This window comes from Cololabis saira, chromosome 19 (assembly GCF_033807715.1).
Source record: "Cololabis saira isolate AMF1-May2022 chromosome 19, fColSai1.1, whole genome shotgun sequence".
NCBI classification, from domain to species: domain Eukaryota; kingdom Metazoa; phylum Chordata; class Actinopteri; order Beloniformes; family Belonidae; genus Cololabis; species Cololabis saira.
The window spans coordinates 7,432,294-7,450,997 of NC_084605.1; the positions used below are offsets into that span (position 1 = coordinate 7,432,294).

General features: G+C 44.0%; 1 pseudogene; it reads right to left on the reverse strand.

Moving 5' to 3' along the window:
• The window catches only part of LOC133419549 (NLR family CARD domain-containing protein 3-like), a 32,518-nt pseudogene that overhangs the window by 2,512 nt on the left and 11,302 nt on the right, over positions 1–18,704 (reverse strand).

Sequence of the window (18,704 nt, forward strand, 5' to 3'; positions counted from 1 at the left end):
ACTGCGTTCACCAGTTGCAGTGAAAGCTAGCGGAGAAACGTTCCAGGCTTGAGTAGTGCAGAGAAGTCGGGCGGTATCAAAACCCTTTCCCGCTGAAGAACTCACCTGATGCCTATCTCACCAGCACGGCCTGAAGAAGAAGACTAGCCAAACTGACTTGCGACAACAACCTAGGAGAGGAGTCCGAGGAATGGAAGAGACTTTTTCATTACTGAGTCATGCTGACATACGATTCTGACTATCACTGTCTTTGTACTTATCTGTGTTTTCATTACCTGTATGTTTACGATGACACTGGAGTGTTTTATTTTGTTTACTGTGAAGTTTCATAAGAACAAGAGGAGGGAAATGTCAGATTAATCAAAGTCTGAATTAAGTTTGTTCTTATGAGAATCAGAATCAAGTCAAGTCAGAGAGCTGACTGTGTTTTAGACATGCTTTGACACATGCAGGAGGTTAAAACTGCTGACTTCCTCGTTGGTCAATGAACCATTGTTTTTTAGGTGCATCTGTTTCAAGACCCCCATCACATGTTAAAAGATGAGGGCAGCCCTTCCTGTGGTCCGTCAGGGTTTTGGGCTGTCCCACAAATACCCCATTGTGTCTTCGGACACATCTGTTCAGAGTTTCTGTTTTAGTTCCGGGAGGCATTTGACCCCTTGACCAATTAAGGTTTCTTAAAAGGATGTCTGTTGCTCTGCACACCACAGATAAGTTGTTTATTAACTGAAAAGTCATAGGTGTGACTTTTCAACCACATCATCTGATACCATGTTTGTTCTCCATCTGTTTCCTGTTTCTGTCCATTGTCCATTCAACTATTTACTATTGGGTGTCTTTTACCCCCAACGTCTGTTATCTATACATTGTTTACCAAATATGGTTTTTCCTGTCACCCTTGCTGAATAAAAAGCGTCCTGCAGAAGCAGCAAGTCAGGAGAAGGCCTGACGAGCTCTAAGATGAGGGCCGTGTTGCCCTAAAGCTCCTCAAGACTTCTCTCCAAGTTTCTGCAGAAGCGCCTTGAAAATCATTCCACAAGTCTCTGTGTCTTTTCCTAAGTTATTAATTTATGTTGATGATTTAGGAACCTAAAACTACAAACAGAAGTTTGTCTGGACCCAGTTACAGTTATTAAAACTTTCATCAACGATCCTTGAATATCAACCACAGTTCTAACGGTCAACAGTTAAACACTTGGTGGATTCTGACCTGAGAGACTCCAGGTGACAGTGTGGACTTTCCAGTCCAGGACACAGCTTCTTCAGTCCTGAATCCTGCAAATGGTTGTTACTCAGGTCCAGTTCTGTCAGACTGAAGGACTGAGAACTGAGAACTGAGGACAGATCTACACAGATGTCATCTGAGAGGTCACAACCACTCAACCTGCAGAGGAGATAAAAGAGAGAAAGAGATGTTATTTAGGAAAGTTTATTTGTTTAACATTTCATGAACAAGACAACTCACATTGCTTTACATAAAAACATCATTAAAACGTAAAAGTTAAAGAGTTTAAAAGCAGAAATTAAAGACAGAGAGACATAAGTTAAAAAGAATAAAACAAATGAGATGCAAGTAATAAAAGGTCCCAGAGCATTATGGGATATTGCTTTCAACTTGACTTAAGGCTATAGGGAGTTACAGCAACCCTGATGCATTCTGGGAGTTTGTTCAATAGGGGGAGAGCATAAAAGTTGAAAGCTACCTTGATGTGTTTGGTTCTAATTCTGGGCACAGAAAGTAGGCGTGACCCTTAATATCTGAGGGTTCTGGTTGGTCCATCATGGACCAGCGGATCAGAGATGTATTTTGGTCCGAGACCATTCAGAGATTTATAAACCAGCAGCTGGATTTAACATCTATTCTGAGACAGACAGGAAACCAGTGTAGAGATCTAACAACTAGAGTTATGTAGTCCTCTTTCTTGGTCTTAGTGAGTACTCTGGTCTCTTGGTCTTAGTGAGGACTCTGGTCTCTTGGTCTTAGTGAGGACTTGTGTCACTTGGTCTTAGTGAGGACTCTGGTCTCTTGGTCTTAGTGAGGACTCTGGTCTCTTGGTCTTAGTGAGGGCTCAGGTCTCTTGGTCTTAGTGAGGGCTTGGGTTTCCTGGTCCTAGTGAGGACTTGGTCAGCAGTGTTCTGGACTGACTACAGCTGGGTGATGGAGGTTCTAGGGAGACCCTTGAGAACAGCATTGCAGTCGTCCAGTCTACTGAAGATAAAAGCTGGACAAGAGTTTTTGTAAGTCCTGTTGAGACATCAAACCTTTAATCCTGGACATATTCTTTAGGTTATAACAGGCTGACTTCACTACCGTCTTAATGTTGCTGTTAAAAGGAACCCCGGTTATTAAGACTTGTAGGCCCTAATAAGCCACAATTGTTCTCTTATAGTAAAATATGTTGTTAGAAACACATAAAATAATGTAATTGCTTTAAAAATCTACAATGTTTATTACATATTTTGACCTGCGGGAGGCACCATGTTTTACCTGCACAATGCACTCTGGGGGCGATGACGTAGTTTGGTTGCTCTGGGAAGATAAGCTGCGTTTGTTTAACTGCGACAGGTATCTAAAACATAGATGAGCAGCACTCTCCCGGTCGTGGAGGCTGACGAGGGCAGCCCATAAGACGTCTCGGTTGAGTCAAACTGGCTCAAAGTTCTCGTGTGCTGTGATGCACGGGAGATCAGTGCATTAAACTGTATGTCCTAATGCAGTGGCGCTGCCAGCCGGAATCCTGTACGCACTGTGCGTACCCTTTTTGAAGGATTAATGTATTTATTTTTGTTACGTGCTGGGTCCACCGTTTGATGTTACCATGATAGACAAGAGGCTAAGTGGACTTGCCCGGGAGTTTGACGAAACAGGGAGGCGCAGACTTCGCTTCAAATAGGCAAGAACATCATTGTTTAATTTAATGACTATTCTGATCATTTTGGTGGAGCCACATCTGGCTGGGGTTTGTATTGTATCTGCTAGTTGAAACGTGTGGTCAGTTAGCCTATCTGAGTTTTATGGTGCTTTTATGGTGTTTTTATAGTTCATGCTTCATTGTGCTGTACTTTTTTTTTTTTTTTACTGTTTTGTAGGTGCGCCGTCACCTTAATGTTTAGCTGTGTTTTCATCTGTGTTTCTGGTGCACCATCACCTTAATGTTTAGCTGTGTTTTCATCTGTGTTTCTGGTGCGCCGACACCATAATGTTTATGTTTGCATCTGTGTGGAGGTGCGCATAATAATGTCACCATATCTGTAGTGCGCCGTCCGCACGTTATCCAATTTGTCACTGCAAAGTTTTGTTTGAGGAAAAAAGATCTTTGAAATACTTATTGAACTCTGAATAGCCAACCAATCTATCCTCTACCTAATGGATAGTGGAATATTCAGGCCGAGTGGGACCCTGAAATTAGCCGTATAGAGCAGTGGACGGACTGTTTCTGTGCCTACTACGAAATTGAATCCTGGCGGCGCCACTGTCCTAATGATTTATAAAGCAAAGGACAGCGGTGGATGCTAATAATCTCCCAAATTATTGATATTGGAATACGTTTTATCACACAATAGCTTAAAGTGAACAGCTGCTGACAAAAACATGAGCTCTTGACAACAAATGCTCTCCTTCTCTGTTGGCATCGAGACGCAGTTGCTGCACAGACACCATCGATTTTGTCCCACTCTCGCCTCATCCCGTCTTTCTTGGTCTTCATTTGGCTCGTTTTGAGATATGTTTTCAGTGTTGTCCTCCTCCTTGACCTTGCGCTCGGGTTCAAATTGAAATGATTGAACAGATGACATGTTTATCCTCTGGATTATCTCGTTGAACAATCACAACAGTGTACGGGGGCTAGCAGGTGCAACCGACTGACGTCACTACCCAGAGTGCATTGCGGTGTAAACAACAATGGCGACCTACGAGTTAAATTATATTTTCAAATTATATAAAAACGAAGACATCAAAAAGGTTTTTTATATCACATTGTTATAATTGATACCATCATTTATCTTTTAAGACCTACATGTCTTAATAGCCAGGGTTCCGTTTAAAGTTCAGGTCTAACCCCAAAACTCCTCCCAGACATCTACTGTAGCTTGATTCTTGGTTTTTATCTTTTCTGCTTTGGGTCCAAACACTATTATTTCTGTTTTACCTTCATTTAACTGAATAAAATGTATCCACTCTTTAATTTGATCAATGCATTTGATCAATTTCTGAATTGGATTATAGTCTCCTGGTGACATGGTTATATAGATTTAGGTGTCTTCTGCATAGTTATGGTAACACATTTTGTAATTTTTCATATTTTGAGCGAGTGGGGGCATGTCGATGTTAAACAGCAGAGGCCCCAGAATTGAACCTTGGGGAACTCTATATGCTGTTTTTGTTTGATTTGATTTGTTTATTTGCACAACATAAAAAAAAACGGTACAAAAGTTTAAATAAACATAAAAAAACATGAAAATATGTGCAGGTGAGAAAGGAAGCCCTAAATGGGCTTATTCAAAGTTCTCACCAGAAAAAATAGATTGTATTGAACTAATAGCAAGAAAAAAAAAAAAAAAAAAAAACAAACAACAAAAAAAAAACAGCATTCAAAAAAGATGGATATAAACAGACAATTTCTCGGTGTGCACGTGCAGAAGTGAGTCCACGTTAGGTGGAAGCACTTCTAGACGCTTGGTCAATAAGGCTGGTCTTCAATCTCTGTTTAAAACTATTAATAGACAGTGAAGATTTTGCGATAAGTATATGAGAATTCCAGAGTGAGGAACCTCTGTCTTTGATGGAGAACTGACTGCTATTGGTACGACTGAATGAAGAATGGAGATCCTCAAATTGTCTGGTATTATAGTTATGAATTTGCGAATTGGTCTTAAAAAAATCTTTGAAAGTACTTGGAAGCCTATTTGCAAGATAAGTGCATTTGTAAATGAAAGCACATGATTGAAGTATGTTAATATCATAGATGGATAATAAATTTAATTTTTTAAACAAAGGGGCAGATGGGGCCAAATAGGAGGCAGAAGTAGCTATTCTTACAAATTTCTTTTGAGTAATGAGTAATTTGTGTAGATTTGATGAATATGTGCTTGCCCAAACAATGTTGCCATAAATGAGATAAGGATAAATTAAACTGTAGTACAGAGTAACGAGACAAGCCTGATGGACCAAACCTCTGATTCTTCTGATGATACCAAGGGATCTAGAGATTTTGTTAGTTACAGAATGTATATGCTCTTTCCAGGACAAATTCTCATCCACAAAGACACCTAGAAATTTGGTGGATGAAACCTGATTGATTGCAATACCACCAATAGAAATCTTAGCTTTTTGCGGACAATATTTTTTGTTTTTACTTGCAAATACAATAAAATTAGATTTGTTAACATTTAACGACAACTTGTTTGCAAGGAACCATTTTGAAAGCATTGCTATACCAGAATTAGCTTGCTCAATAAGTGAATCAAAATTTCTGTGAGTTAGTATCAAATTGGTATCATCAGCAAATAAGATTGGTGTAAAGGATGAAGATACAGAAGCCAGGTCATTTACATAAATGAGAAATAAAAGGGGTCCTAGTATTGATCCCTGAGGGACTCCACACGACATCTTAACATTGGACGAAAAACAACCGTTGGCATACACATATTGTTCACGGTTATGAACATAACTAGACAACCATTTCAAAGTAATATCATGGAAACCATAATGATGTAATTTGTCAAGTAAAATAGTATAATCCACAGTATCAAAGGCTTTGGAAAGATCTATGAAAATGCCGAGAGCAAATTCTTTATTATTAATAGCAGTATAGATTCTTTCCACCAGTTGTAAAAGGGCCATATCTGTGGAGTGATTTTTTCTAAAACCATATTGATGCTCGTATAAGATATTGTGTTTGTTTAGATGGTGCAACATTCTGTTGTAAACCAGTTTTTCCAATATTTTTGAGAAACATGGTAAAATTGATATGGGGCGATAATTATTAAAGATTCTTGGATCTCCAGATTTGTGCAGGGGAATAACTTTGGCAATTTTTAAGTCTTGAGGAACCTCCCCAAATTGCAGAGATAAATTGAAAATATACATAAGGGGTTTACTAATTGAGAAAGACACTGATTTAACCAATGAAGCAGCAATATCATCGTGACCAGCTGCTGATATCTTCAAATTAGAAATTAAATCTAAGACCTCTGTTTCGTTAGTATCTTCAAACTGTAAAATAGTAGGGAAATTGCCCTTAATGTAATCTAAATGATTACTACTTGAAACTCCCATATCCTTTGAGAGAGAAGAACCCACATTTGCAAAGAAACTGTTAAATTCATTTGCTATATCGGTAGGGTTATCATGTATCTTTTTACCATTCTTAAACTGAGATGGGAGAGGGGCAGTACACTTTTTTTTGTTGAGAAGTTCGTTGACAACCTTCCAGGTGGACCTAATGTCTGACGATTCTCTGAATTTATTTGAAAAGTACAGTTTCTTAGACATCCGCAATAGATGGATGTATTTATTTTTATATTTTTTATAGATTGCAGAATTCAGTGGAGTAGGATTAGTAAGAAATTTTTTATACAATTTGTTTTTTATCATAGAGGATCTTTTGAGACCTGTTGTAAACCAGGGCTTCCGAAGACCTTCACCAGTTTTCTTCCTGGGTTTAACCAGGGGAAAACAATGATTAAAGGCAGAATTAAAATAACTCATAAATGACTGATAAGCAAGTTGGACAGAAGAATGTTCATAAACATCGTCCCAGGTAATGTTGTCAACCAACCTCTGAAACTTCTCTGTATTTCTTTTGTTAAAGATTCTAAATTTAAAGTTGTAGTTATTTTCCACATGTTCACTTTTAATTGGCAAAGAAATATGGAATACAGGAAAGTGATCCGATATATCTGTTATCAGAATACCTGAATGGGCAACATTATTCAAAGAATTTGTGAAGATATTTGTGGCAGGTTGGAGTGGCTGCAACCACTCAGCAATCACACAGGTGTGTCCCATCAGCCTCTCCAACCTGCCAGCCTTGATAAAGAGGACAGAGACTCAGGAGGAGGCGGCTGCTGAGGAGCTGTGTGTGTTTCTGCACGTTTTGGGTGAGAAATAAAAGGGTCTGAACGAAACTCTGTGTCCTCTCCGTCCTTCGGTCGGGCCCCCGTGGCACGCACCTTGCCACACTGGCACCCAACGTGGGGCTTCGAAGGACGGACGAGGGGGGGGCATGGAGCGGGCCCTGGACGCGCTCGCCCGGGCCATGGCGGGCATGGCGGCCGCCTTCCGGGACCAGGGCGAGCGGCAGCTGGCCGCGATAGAAGCCCTGGTGGCCGCGGGGCGACCCATCCCTGCACCCCGTCTGAGGGCCGCCGCAGCAACGCGGGAGGAGCTGGCGGCGCCGCAGCTGAGAGGCCGGGAGGCAGAAGCTGCGGGCCGCCAAGCGACGGCTCCCGAGGCGGCGGGACCCGCGGGGCGGCCCATCCCTGCACCCCGTCTGAGGTTTGCCGCGGCAGCGCTGGTGGTGCCGCAGCTGGGAGGCCGTGAGGCAGAAGCTGCGGGCCGCCAGGCGACGGCTCCGGGGGCGGAGGCGGAGATGGAGGCGGAGGCGGCGTTGGCTGGGAAGGCGGCTGCGGAGGCGCAGCCGCAAGCGACGGCGGAGACTGGGCCGGACCAGCAGCCCGCGCAGGGCTGCGTCGCGGAGGGGAAGGAGGCGGTCGTGCGCGCGCCGTGTGGCCCGAGGCCACCATGGGCCCGGCCCCGAGCGCATTTTCCACGGCGGGAGAGCCGACGCCGGGGACGACCCCCACGACGGGACCGCAGGTCAGGCCGACGCCGAGGACGACCCCCCGACCAGGAAGGCCCGGGGGGTTCTGGGCTTCCTCTCCCGCTCCGAGGGGGCGGGGGGGGGGAGTATGCTCGGCCGGACAGACCCCGGCTCGAGGTTGGCGTTGGGGGTGTGTGGCAGGTTGGAGTGGCTGCAACCACTCAGCAATCACACAGGTGTGTCCCATCAGCCTCTCCAACCTGCCAGCCTTGATAAAGAGGACAGAGACTCAGGAGGAGGCGGCTGCTGAGGAGCTGTGTGTGTTTCTGCACGTTTTGGGTGAGAAATAAAAGGGTCTGAACGAAACTCTGTGTCCTCTCCGTCCTTCGGTCGGGCCCCCGTGGCACGCACCTTGCCACAATATTGTCAATAAGAGTGGCAGAATAAGTGGTCACTCTTGTTGGTCTATAAATCACAGGAAAAAAACAGTTAGAGTACATGGTATTAAGGAATTCAGTAATTGCTGCATGTTTCTTAAATAAGTCAATGTTCCAGTCCCCTAATAAATAACATAATTTGTTTTCTTTATTGATTATGTCTAATGTTAATGCAATATTATCACAAAAAATGTTTAGATCTGAATCCGGGGGTCGATAGACACATCCCACTATAATATTTTTGCCATCAAAAAGTGAACATGAAGGTATTTCGACAAAGAGAGACTCCATCTCAGCTGCTTGATGCTTGAAAGCAAGATCATCCCTAATAAAAAATTGAAACTTGTTGTGAATGTAAATTGACACACCACCACCCACTCTCTCTGATCTGTAGGAGTGAACAGCATTATATAATGACAAATCATACTGAGATTTAGTAGCTTCTGAGAGCCACGTTTCTGAGAGAGCAATGATAGAAAATTCATGATTCAGTGAGGATAAATAATTAACAAAATTGTCATACTTATCATGACTATTAAGGCTTTGTACATTTAGGTGAAAAGTAGAAAACATAGAGTGAGAGTTGATACTCACTTTAAATGTATTAAATGTTTTAATATTATAATATTCACTTGTAATAGATCTGTTTGCATATTTAAGACAATTCAGATCAGGATCAATGTTGATGTTATATTTATTATTAGTATCTACTTCAACGAGATTGAAAATCTTATCCTTAAGAAAATTACAAAGATCTTGAGTGTCATCCTCTGTTGTTAGAGCTACAGCTTCAGCAGAAGATGGCAGCTCAGATTCTGTGTTGTTTATACCTAGGGGGGGGATATTACCCAAGAGTGTATTAGCCATAAAAAAAAAAAAAAAAAAGGAAAGAAAAAGAAAACATTAACAGATAAAATCACATTTATACACCATTGACTCAGTCAGCCTCACTTTACAGCAGAGGCCGATGTGCGGGAAGGGGGGTGAGAGATCAGCCGATCGTATTTGAGATATGCAATGTTCCCTTTTTTGCGTTCTTCCAGGAGAAGGGGAAATAACTCTTTCCGTTTCAGGCGGACTTTTTCAGAAAAATCCTCGTTAATGAAGATCTTTGAACCTTTAAGGCATTTTGCTCTTTTCAAGATCTCCTCCTTGTCCTTGTATCTTAGCAACTTGGCAACTACAGCTCTGGGTCTCCCATCTGGCAGGAAGGTGCCAACTCTGTGTGCCCTTTCAACTTCAATCAGTTTAGAATCCAAATCAAGTTTATCAGACATCATCTTCTTTAATTTAATCTCGGTGTCTTGCCAAGATTCGGATTTAGAATCCTCGATACCATCCACCAGGATGTTGTTTCTCCTGGATTGATTTTCCAAATAGTCTCCTTTGGAGGAGAATTTGTCTAATTCTGCCTGTAGTTGGCCGAGGAGCAGAGTACTCGACTGAGCTGCTGCCTGGTTCAACACATTTGCAGCCTTTATACTCTCTGTCTCTGCTTGAGTGAACTCCAGACTATGTTTCAGCTCACATACTGTTTTCACCAGATCATCAACTCTTTTTGAGGTAGAGTCCATGATGAGACCTATAAAAGATTTAAAGTTCTTTTCTTGGAGCTCCATCAGTTCTTTAAAAAATAGCTTTTGCTGTTCTAGCATATCATTGAGAACAGTGACGGTCACCACCTCATCCTCCTGAGGGGCAGGGGTCTTTTTAGGACCCATAAGGAAATCGAAATTAACTCACCAACGCAGATATCAGAGTCTCACCAAACACACACGAGGATTATGCACTTGAGTTGGATGGTTGGAGTTCCTGGTGGACGGAACCGCCTCTGGTCGGAGCCGCTGGTAGTCGGAGCCGCATCTGGTCGGAGCCGCCGCTGGTCGGAGCCGCTGGATGTCGGAACCGCCGCTGGTCGGAGCCGCTGGATGTCGGAACCGCCGCTGGTCGGAGCCGCTGGATGTCGGAACCGCCGCTGGTCGGAGCCGCTGGATGTCGGAACTGCCGCTGGTCGGAGCCGCTGGTGGTCGGAACTGCCGTTGGTCGGAACTGCCGTTGGTCGGAACTGCCGTTGGTCGGAACTGCCGTTGGTCGGAACCGCCGTGGGTCGGAACCGCCGTGGGTCAGAGCTGCCGTGGGTCAGAACCGCCGTGGGTCAGAGCCGCCGTGGGTCAGAACCGCCGTGGGTCAGAACCGCCGCGGGTCAGAACCGCCGCTGGTCGGAGCCTCTGGTGGTCGGAACTGCCGTTGGTCGGAACTGCCGTTGGTCGGAACTGCCGTTGGTCGGAACTGCCGTTGGTCGGAACTGCCGTTGGTCGGAACCGCCGTGGGTCAGAGCCGCCGTGGGTCAGAGCCGCCGTGGGTCAGAACCGCCGTGGGTCAGAACCGCCGTGGGTCAGAACCGCCGTGGGTCAGAACCGCCGCGGGTCAGAACCGCCGCTGGTCGGAGCCTCTGGTGGTCGGAACCGCCGTAGGTCGGAACTGCCGCTGGTCGGAGCCTCTGGTGGTCGGAACCGCCGCAGGACGGAACCGCCGCCGGTCAGAGCCTCTGGTGGTCGGAACCGCCGCTGGTCGGAGCCTCTGGTGGTCGGAACCGCCGCAGGACGGAACCGCCGCCGGTCAGAGCCTCTGGTGGTCGGAACCGCCGCTGGTCGGAGCCTCTGGTGGTCGGAACCGCTGTAGGTCGGAACCGCCGCCGGTCGGAGCCTCTGGTGGTCGGAACCGCCGCTGGTCGGAGCCTCTGGTGGTCGGAACCGCCGCAGGACGGAACCGCCGCCGGTCGGAGCCTCTGGTGGTCGGAACCGCCGCAGGACGGAACCGCCGCCGGTCGGAGCCTCTGGAGGTCGGAACCGCCGCAGGACGGAGCCTCTGGTGGTCGGAACCGCCGCCGGTCGGAGCCTCTGGTGGTCGGAACCGCCGCAGGGCGGTACCGCCGCCGGTTGGAGCCACTGGTGGTGGCTGGGGCTGTCGCCGCTGGCGCGACGGAGAAATCGCCGCCGCGTGCACTCACACGTGCGCTGCTGCTGCTGTGAGTTCCAACAGGAAGCAGGAAGCAGGAAGCGTGCTGCGTTCACGGGCCCTCGGAAAGACTCGGACTCGGCTACACGATTAGCGATTGTTAGCTCTGATCTGTAGTTAACTAAGACACAAAATAGTATCTGTCTTTTAGATAGGACTCCAACCAGGTTATTGCAGTGCTAGTAAGTTCCACCAAGTTCTTCAATCAGTCTATCAAGATGTTCTGGTCCACAATGTCGAAACGTCTAAAACCATCAGAGATCCAACTGATTCTCCAAAGAGAAGCTGTGACTGATTACGAATGCATGTAAGACGTGAACCACTCACATGAACTTCACTCAGACACACTTTAAAACCCTAAAAGATCCCTTCAATAAAAACCACAGTTCTTTTCCAAAGAATAACAAAAGAATAATTTTCAGGTTAAAGCCTTGAAACAATTAGTTAATCACCCATTCTCTGTAAAATAAAGGAAGAAATAATATATGAGCAAATACAAGATTACTTTTTTAAAAACAGTGTTAAATTCAGTATATCAACATGCATACAAGGGCTCCACAGCTACAACACTTGCGCAGATGACAGATGAAGATGGATAAAGAAACAAATTAGTTCTGAATAAGGAGAAAACAAAGTGTATTGTTTTAGGATAATTTAAGGTAATCATTTGATTAAACAGGTGATACTTTAATCAATGAAGTAGTTATGACTAAAACACCAGAAAACTACAGAAGATTATCATTTTTTTTTCAGACACACACAATCATTTCATGAGGCATCCACAGGGGGTTTTCTGTTGACTCCATGTAGAAGTAACTTAAGACAGAAAACAATGAAGCCCAGAGCGATGGTGGCGTGGAATGAATTACCAGACATTTGGGTTCAACCTGATCTCACAAAAATCTGTGAAATGCCCACAACCTCTCACCACTATTTTCCGTGGCACCAACACGGAAATGGTATAATTCTGTGTTAGCACCACGGATATTGTACTATGCGAAGTCAATGGGATCCGTTGTTGTGATATATACACGGATTATTACATTATTATTATCTATATATTATTCTTTATTATAGTGGCTAAGTTATGAGTTTTTGACGCGCAAGTTACTGTTTGTTACTGTCAGTTTGTAAAAGCATGTTTTTAATGCTGTTTTAACAGTGTTTTAATGGTGTTTTGATGATTTTTAATTAACTGTGTTTTCTAGTATTTAACGTAAATTCGAGTATTTAACCGTGTTGTTTGCTGTCGCCATGACGACGGAGGTGGCGTAAGTGATGTGAAATTATTATTTTTAGCAAAAACCACAAGCGTTTCCTACTTCTAACCAATCATAAGTGGTGCATTAACCTAACCAGACCTTAACCAGAGCGTCGTCCAGCCACAAAATATCATTTTTAATTGCTTTTGAACCAGGAAGTGGAGACAGGCGATATTTAAATTAATTGTTTTAACCATTCTCCCATTCCTTCAAACACAGGGAATGCCCTGGGAATCCCCTCTACGTAATAGAGTGACGAGCGGAGATCCTGATCACGTGACGAGGCCCCGACGTGGACGTGTTTTTTTAATTTTTTTTTATTTATAAACTTTATTTAACATTTCAATTTATGAATCGTGGTGATTGATTACTGTTACATGGAAGTAAACTGTTAAATATATTGTGCTTTTGAACGGTAAATATTAAAATAAACCGTACAAAGGTACATTTACAACTTAGATTGAATCACTGTGAATACATCAATGTCATTTACATGACGTCAAATTAAAGGAGCATGAGGCAGGATTGAGGCAGGATTTATGAAAGAAATTCCTATATGTTTTAAGTTTTCTAGTAATAATGTCAGATGAAGCGTTCCAAACCAAAAAGAATGAGCCCTCTAGCGTATCTCTCCGTTGCCTTTTTTTTTTTTCCCTTGTCTGCACACATATTAATGATTGATACCATGACGGTAGAAACCAAAAGCATACACACGTGCATTATTACTATATTTAATATATATACATATATATACGCATACATACGCGTACACATACATAAATATACACATACAAACCCAGTGATTTTTTTTTTGTTTTTGTGGGGGGGGAACAGCAATCGACCTAAATCTTGAGATCTGATCGCAGTCTGAGCTAAGCTACCGCTACCGCTACCTAACCCCAAAAACTAGAGAGCCAGCATGCAGGTGAACAAGCCAGTGTGTATGTCTATGTGTGTGTGTGTATGTATATGATCATGCGTATGTGTGTGTGTGTGTGTGTGTGTGTGTGTGTGTGTGTGTGTGTGTGTGTGTGTGTGTATGTATATGTTTGTGTGGCTGTGTATGTTTGTGTATATGCATGTGACTAAGTGGCTATATGTGTGTGTGTGTGTGTGTGTGTGTGTGTGTGTGTGTGTGTGTGTGTGTGTGTGTGTGTGTGTGTGTGTGTAATAAACCAAACAAAGCTCTACCTGAAGTGTATCTATAGTGGGGGAGGGGGGGGAGCAACCCCGCCACCCGCGAGACCAGAGGCCGACACGGAAGAGCCCGGAACCCAGGCCACCGGCGACCCCACAGAGGGGAGAAGCAGGAGGGAGGCAACCCACCGCCTGCGAGCCCCCACGGCGCGGGAAGAAGCAGCCAGGGATCCCGCGGCAGCGGACCGCGACCCAGGCAATCCCCGGCCACCCGGTCCGGGCCGGACACGCGGCCAGGAGGCCCTCACCCTTCAGGCCAACGACCCCCACCCGGCAGGGGGCCAGCCTGCCCGGAGAGACAGAGCCGCCCCGGCCGCCGACGCGGGCAGGCGCACCCGCCCCCCACGAAAGTGGCCCTCCAAGACCAGAGGGGCGCCCCGCCGCAGAGGCAGCGGGGGGGACCGGAGACGGGCCCGGAGAGAGGGAACCCCCCAACAAGGCGACACACGTGCAGGCCCGACAACGGAGGGCCCCAGACCCAGGCATCCCATTCATTCATCCATTCACCTATCCGATATCTATACTAATAATAATATGATATACTATACATGATAATAATACTACTACTAATAATAATAATAATAATAATAATAATAATAATAATAATAATAACCATCTTTGTATAATATAATATTGATAAATTATTAAGTTTTAATGTCCTGCCAATGGAGGCTCAAATCCTCCATGGCAGGACCCTTCCATACCGCATTCTCACCGACACAGACACACAATCACGCACCGTTTCCCCCTCCCCGGGGGGGTCCAGCACCACCAGAAGGCGCCCCAGGCTGCACGGCGAGCCCCGCCGGGCCCGGGTACCCCGACCCACCTATCCCAGAGTGGGTCGTTCCTCTCCGTTGCCTTGAACAGGCTGTGTGCTGCAAAATGTGTTGCAATTGTGACCGGAATTTCCCGCGCTGTCCTGCGGATGTGACGTCAAATGACGCTGCATGCGCGTTCTCCCCGTTCTCCCGTGCCGGCTTCGCTGTTGGCTGCAGTACCCCCGACGGCCGTCGTGGCGAAAGGTGGCGCTATTGAGTCTCATTTCTTAAAAGGAGCCTCATGCTCCTTTAAGTATCCTAAATAAACAAACATATTTACAATTCCTTCACATACATGTGAGGTTAATAATTAGTTTTGTGCTTATGAAACCATTAGAATCAGAATTAAGTCAAGTCAGAGAGCTGACTGTGTTTGTTCACAAGGCTTATCACATGTTACCAGTTACAACAGCCACTCCCTAAACTACTCAGGGGTTTGGACTGGTCCACAACTGTCTCATGGGCAGTTGGACAATTCTGTTGGAAAACCCTCAACAGAAAGGATGTCTGTTTGCTCTGCATATCATAGATTAGTTGTTCTTCAACTGAAATGTCCTGTTTATCTGTTTGTTTCCTCCCATTGTCCATCCACTGTCTACCATTGGTTGTCTTAACATAGCCGACGCCTGTCAGTTTTTCAATAAATACCTGATGCAAAAAGGGAGCCGGCAAGCATTTTGTCGAGAGCATCCGAGAGGGCCATGTTGCTCTGGAAGCTCCGACTGTGCTTCCCTTCTGCAGAAGGCCTGAAAAATCATTTCTAACAGTCTCTGTGTCTTTCCGAGTTATTAATTTATGTATGTTGATTTAGGAACCTAACATACATCAGCTCTATAAAATGTAGTTACTATTTCAGATGCACTACATAATAGATATATTCAATTGATATATGTTTATTAAAACGTTTTTACACGTTAGGGTTAGGGTTACTCTAGGTTTAACCCTAACCAATGTGACTACAAATATGGCACTGATTAGCATAAAGCTGTATAGCATGACTCTAGGGAAATGTAGTTCTTAGCTAATATAGTTTTTTTCACAGACATGGAGGTTGTTAATACTAAAATAGGAGTGTACATAGTAGTTTAAGGGCATGATACACACATTTGTGTAAATATATTTTAAATATATATTTTGTTAAATGTGTAAAAATTAATTTTAGGCCACACACCGGGGCCACTCACTGGACCGGACCGGTGAGCAGCTCCGGCGGCTCCAGTGTAACCTAAAGGAGCCACTCACTCGTTAGGTAGCACCGGATCTCTATTAGTAATACATTTTTCTTCTGTTTATGGTTTCAGATCTTCCAAGCAATGCACCTGAAGCTGTTCAACGACACCTTCAGAAGACACACGGTCCTTCCTTGAGCCAGCAATAGTGCATACATGTTATTTATATACAACTTATGTTCTTTTATTTTTTTAACAATAAATTTGCCATTTGTGAAAATTCAGTGTTGTGATTTCTTTACAGTTAACATGATTAATTTGTCTTGTAACATAAATGAAATGATGAGGAATCTGAGTAAATAACTGTGGTGTACCTGTTTAGAATTCAATTAAATCTTTCTGTGTGAATTAGTGTGAAGACGAGGTGACCCGGATCCCTCGTCAGGTGACTAAAGCCTGATTTATGGTTCTGCGTCACACCAATGCAGAGCTTACGGCGTAGGGTATGCGTCGATTTAACGCAGAACCGTAATTCAGGCTTAAGATCCCACACCGTGTCATAATTGCATGCGAGCGTCCGACTATCGCTTCAAGCTGCGTGACATCGGACGCTCTCTGTCCACACTGAAACCGTTAAACTCGCGGCCAGGTAGGACAGTCCAATACAAAAAAATAAAGCAATGGAATTTATTTTGTCACCGAAGTTCCCTCGCATGGGACACGCTTTGTGTACGCAGCCGGCTCTTCTGGCCGGGGCGAGGCTTTTTTCCCTCCCCTGGTACACGTAATTCAAGCAGCCAATCAGCGCAGAGCTTCATTATCATAGCCTCCCCTCCCCTTAGAATCACTCACAAAAAATGAGGCTAGAAGCGGTAAAACTAGAGACATGGCCCACAGGCTGAATTTTTTGTTTTATGTAGAAAAAACAAGCTTTAGATTGTTTTTAAGACATTCAAGGCCTGTTTAAAATACACATTAAATGCCATAATAGGTCCCCTTTAAATATCGCCTGTCTCCACTTCAAAAGCAATTAAAAATGATATTTTGTGGCTAGACAACGCTCTGGTTAAGGTCTGGTTAGGTTAATGCACCACTTATGATTGGTTAGAAGTAGGAAACGCTTGTGGTTTTTGCTCAAAATTATAATTTCACATCACTTACGCCACCTCCGTCGTCATGGCGACAGCAAACAACATGGTTAAATACTCGAATTTACGTTAAATACTAGAAAACACGGTTAAATACTCGCCGTCAAAATACTGTTAAAAATCATCAAAACAACATTAAAACACTGTTAAAACAGCGTTTAAAAACTGACAGTAACAAACAGTAACTTGCGCGTCAAAAACTCATAACTTAACCACTATAATAAAGAATAATATATACATAATAATAATGTAATAATCCGTGTATATATCACGACAACGGATCCCATTGACTTCGCATAGGTACAATATCCATGGTGCTAACACGGAATTATACCATTTCCGTGTTGGTGCCACGGAAAATAGTGGTGAGAGGTTGTGGGCATTTCACGGATTTTTGTGAGATCAGGTTGTTTGGGTTGGAGATAATAATATGGTAAGCTTTAAGAAGAAGCTCAAATTATTTCTATTTATTCAGGCAAAATAAAATGCACCGTTTAGAAGTGAGCTATTGATTTGTTTTTTCTTAATATCTTGTTTGAGAGTGTAATGAGAAAATTCCTGAGTTAGGGAATGTAGAGTCATAATAATGATTATAATGTTGTTATTTTTGTACTGTGAGCAGGTGTCTTAGTGTCTGTTGTCTCTGAGTTGTGAGCATGTACAGTATGTTTATATATTTTAGTTTATGATAATGTGTTAATTCAGCTGATGATTCTGATGAGACCCCAGAGAAACTGCTGTGAAAGGTCAGCAGCTAACGGGGATCTAATAAAACAACCAAACCAACAGTTCTAACGGTCAACAGTTGAACACTTGGTGGATTCTGACCTGAGAGACTCCAGGTGACAGTGTGGACTCTCCAGTCCAGGACACAGCTTCTTCAGTCCTGAATCCTGCAGGTGGTTGTTACTCAGGTCCAGTTCTGTCAGACTGGAGGACTGAGAGCGGAGAACTGAGGACAGATCTGCACAGATGTCCTCTGAGAGGTTACAACCACTCAACCTGCAGAGGAGATAAAAGATACATAATCATGTAATTTAAACATTGATTATTAAATTCAACAAATGAATGAATCATAGAATTTAAATGAATATTGATTAAATCAATTATCAAGTGTTGCTGCACTACAGTCTGGATCAATTCAATTCAATTCAATTCAATTTTATTTATATAGCGTCTAATACAACAGATGTTGTTCTAGACGCTTTCCAGAGATCCAGGCAGGCAGGTGGAAGCAGCAACGGGATGACCAGAAGGGGGGGGGGGGGGGCGGGGGCGCAGGCAGGCGGAAGCAGCAAGGGGATGACCAGAAGGGGGGGGGGGGGCGCAGGCAGGCGGATCATGTCGGTGCCCCCCTGCAGCATAAGCCTATAGCAGCATATCTACCGCAAAGCTATATTTATTATTATAGTCTTGTTCTATAGCTGCAACTATGACTACTGACTCTAACACACTAGAGTTTACACTACCTAGAGATTTACCAACACCAGCTAGAGGTTTACTAAACACTAACTATAGGCTTTACTAAACAGAAAGGTTTTAAGTTTAGTTTTAAAGGTGGAGGTGGTGTCAGCCTCCTTAACCCAGGTGGAAGTTGGTTCCATAGTAATGGTGCCTGATAGCAGAACGCCCGCCCTCCAAATCTACATTTAGATACTCTAGGAACTACGAGTAAACCTGCACTCTGAGAGCGGAGAGCTCTGCCAGGAACATAAGGCACTATCAGGTCTTGTAAATACTGCGGAGCTAAGCCGTTTTGGGCTTTATATGCAAGTAATACAATTTTAAATTGGATTCTGAATTTTACAGGTAGCCAATGGAGTGACGCTAACACTGGAGAGACGTGGTCTCTCCTGCTGATTCCTGTCAGTACTCGTGCTGCTGCATTC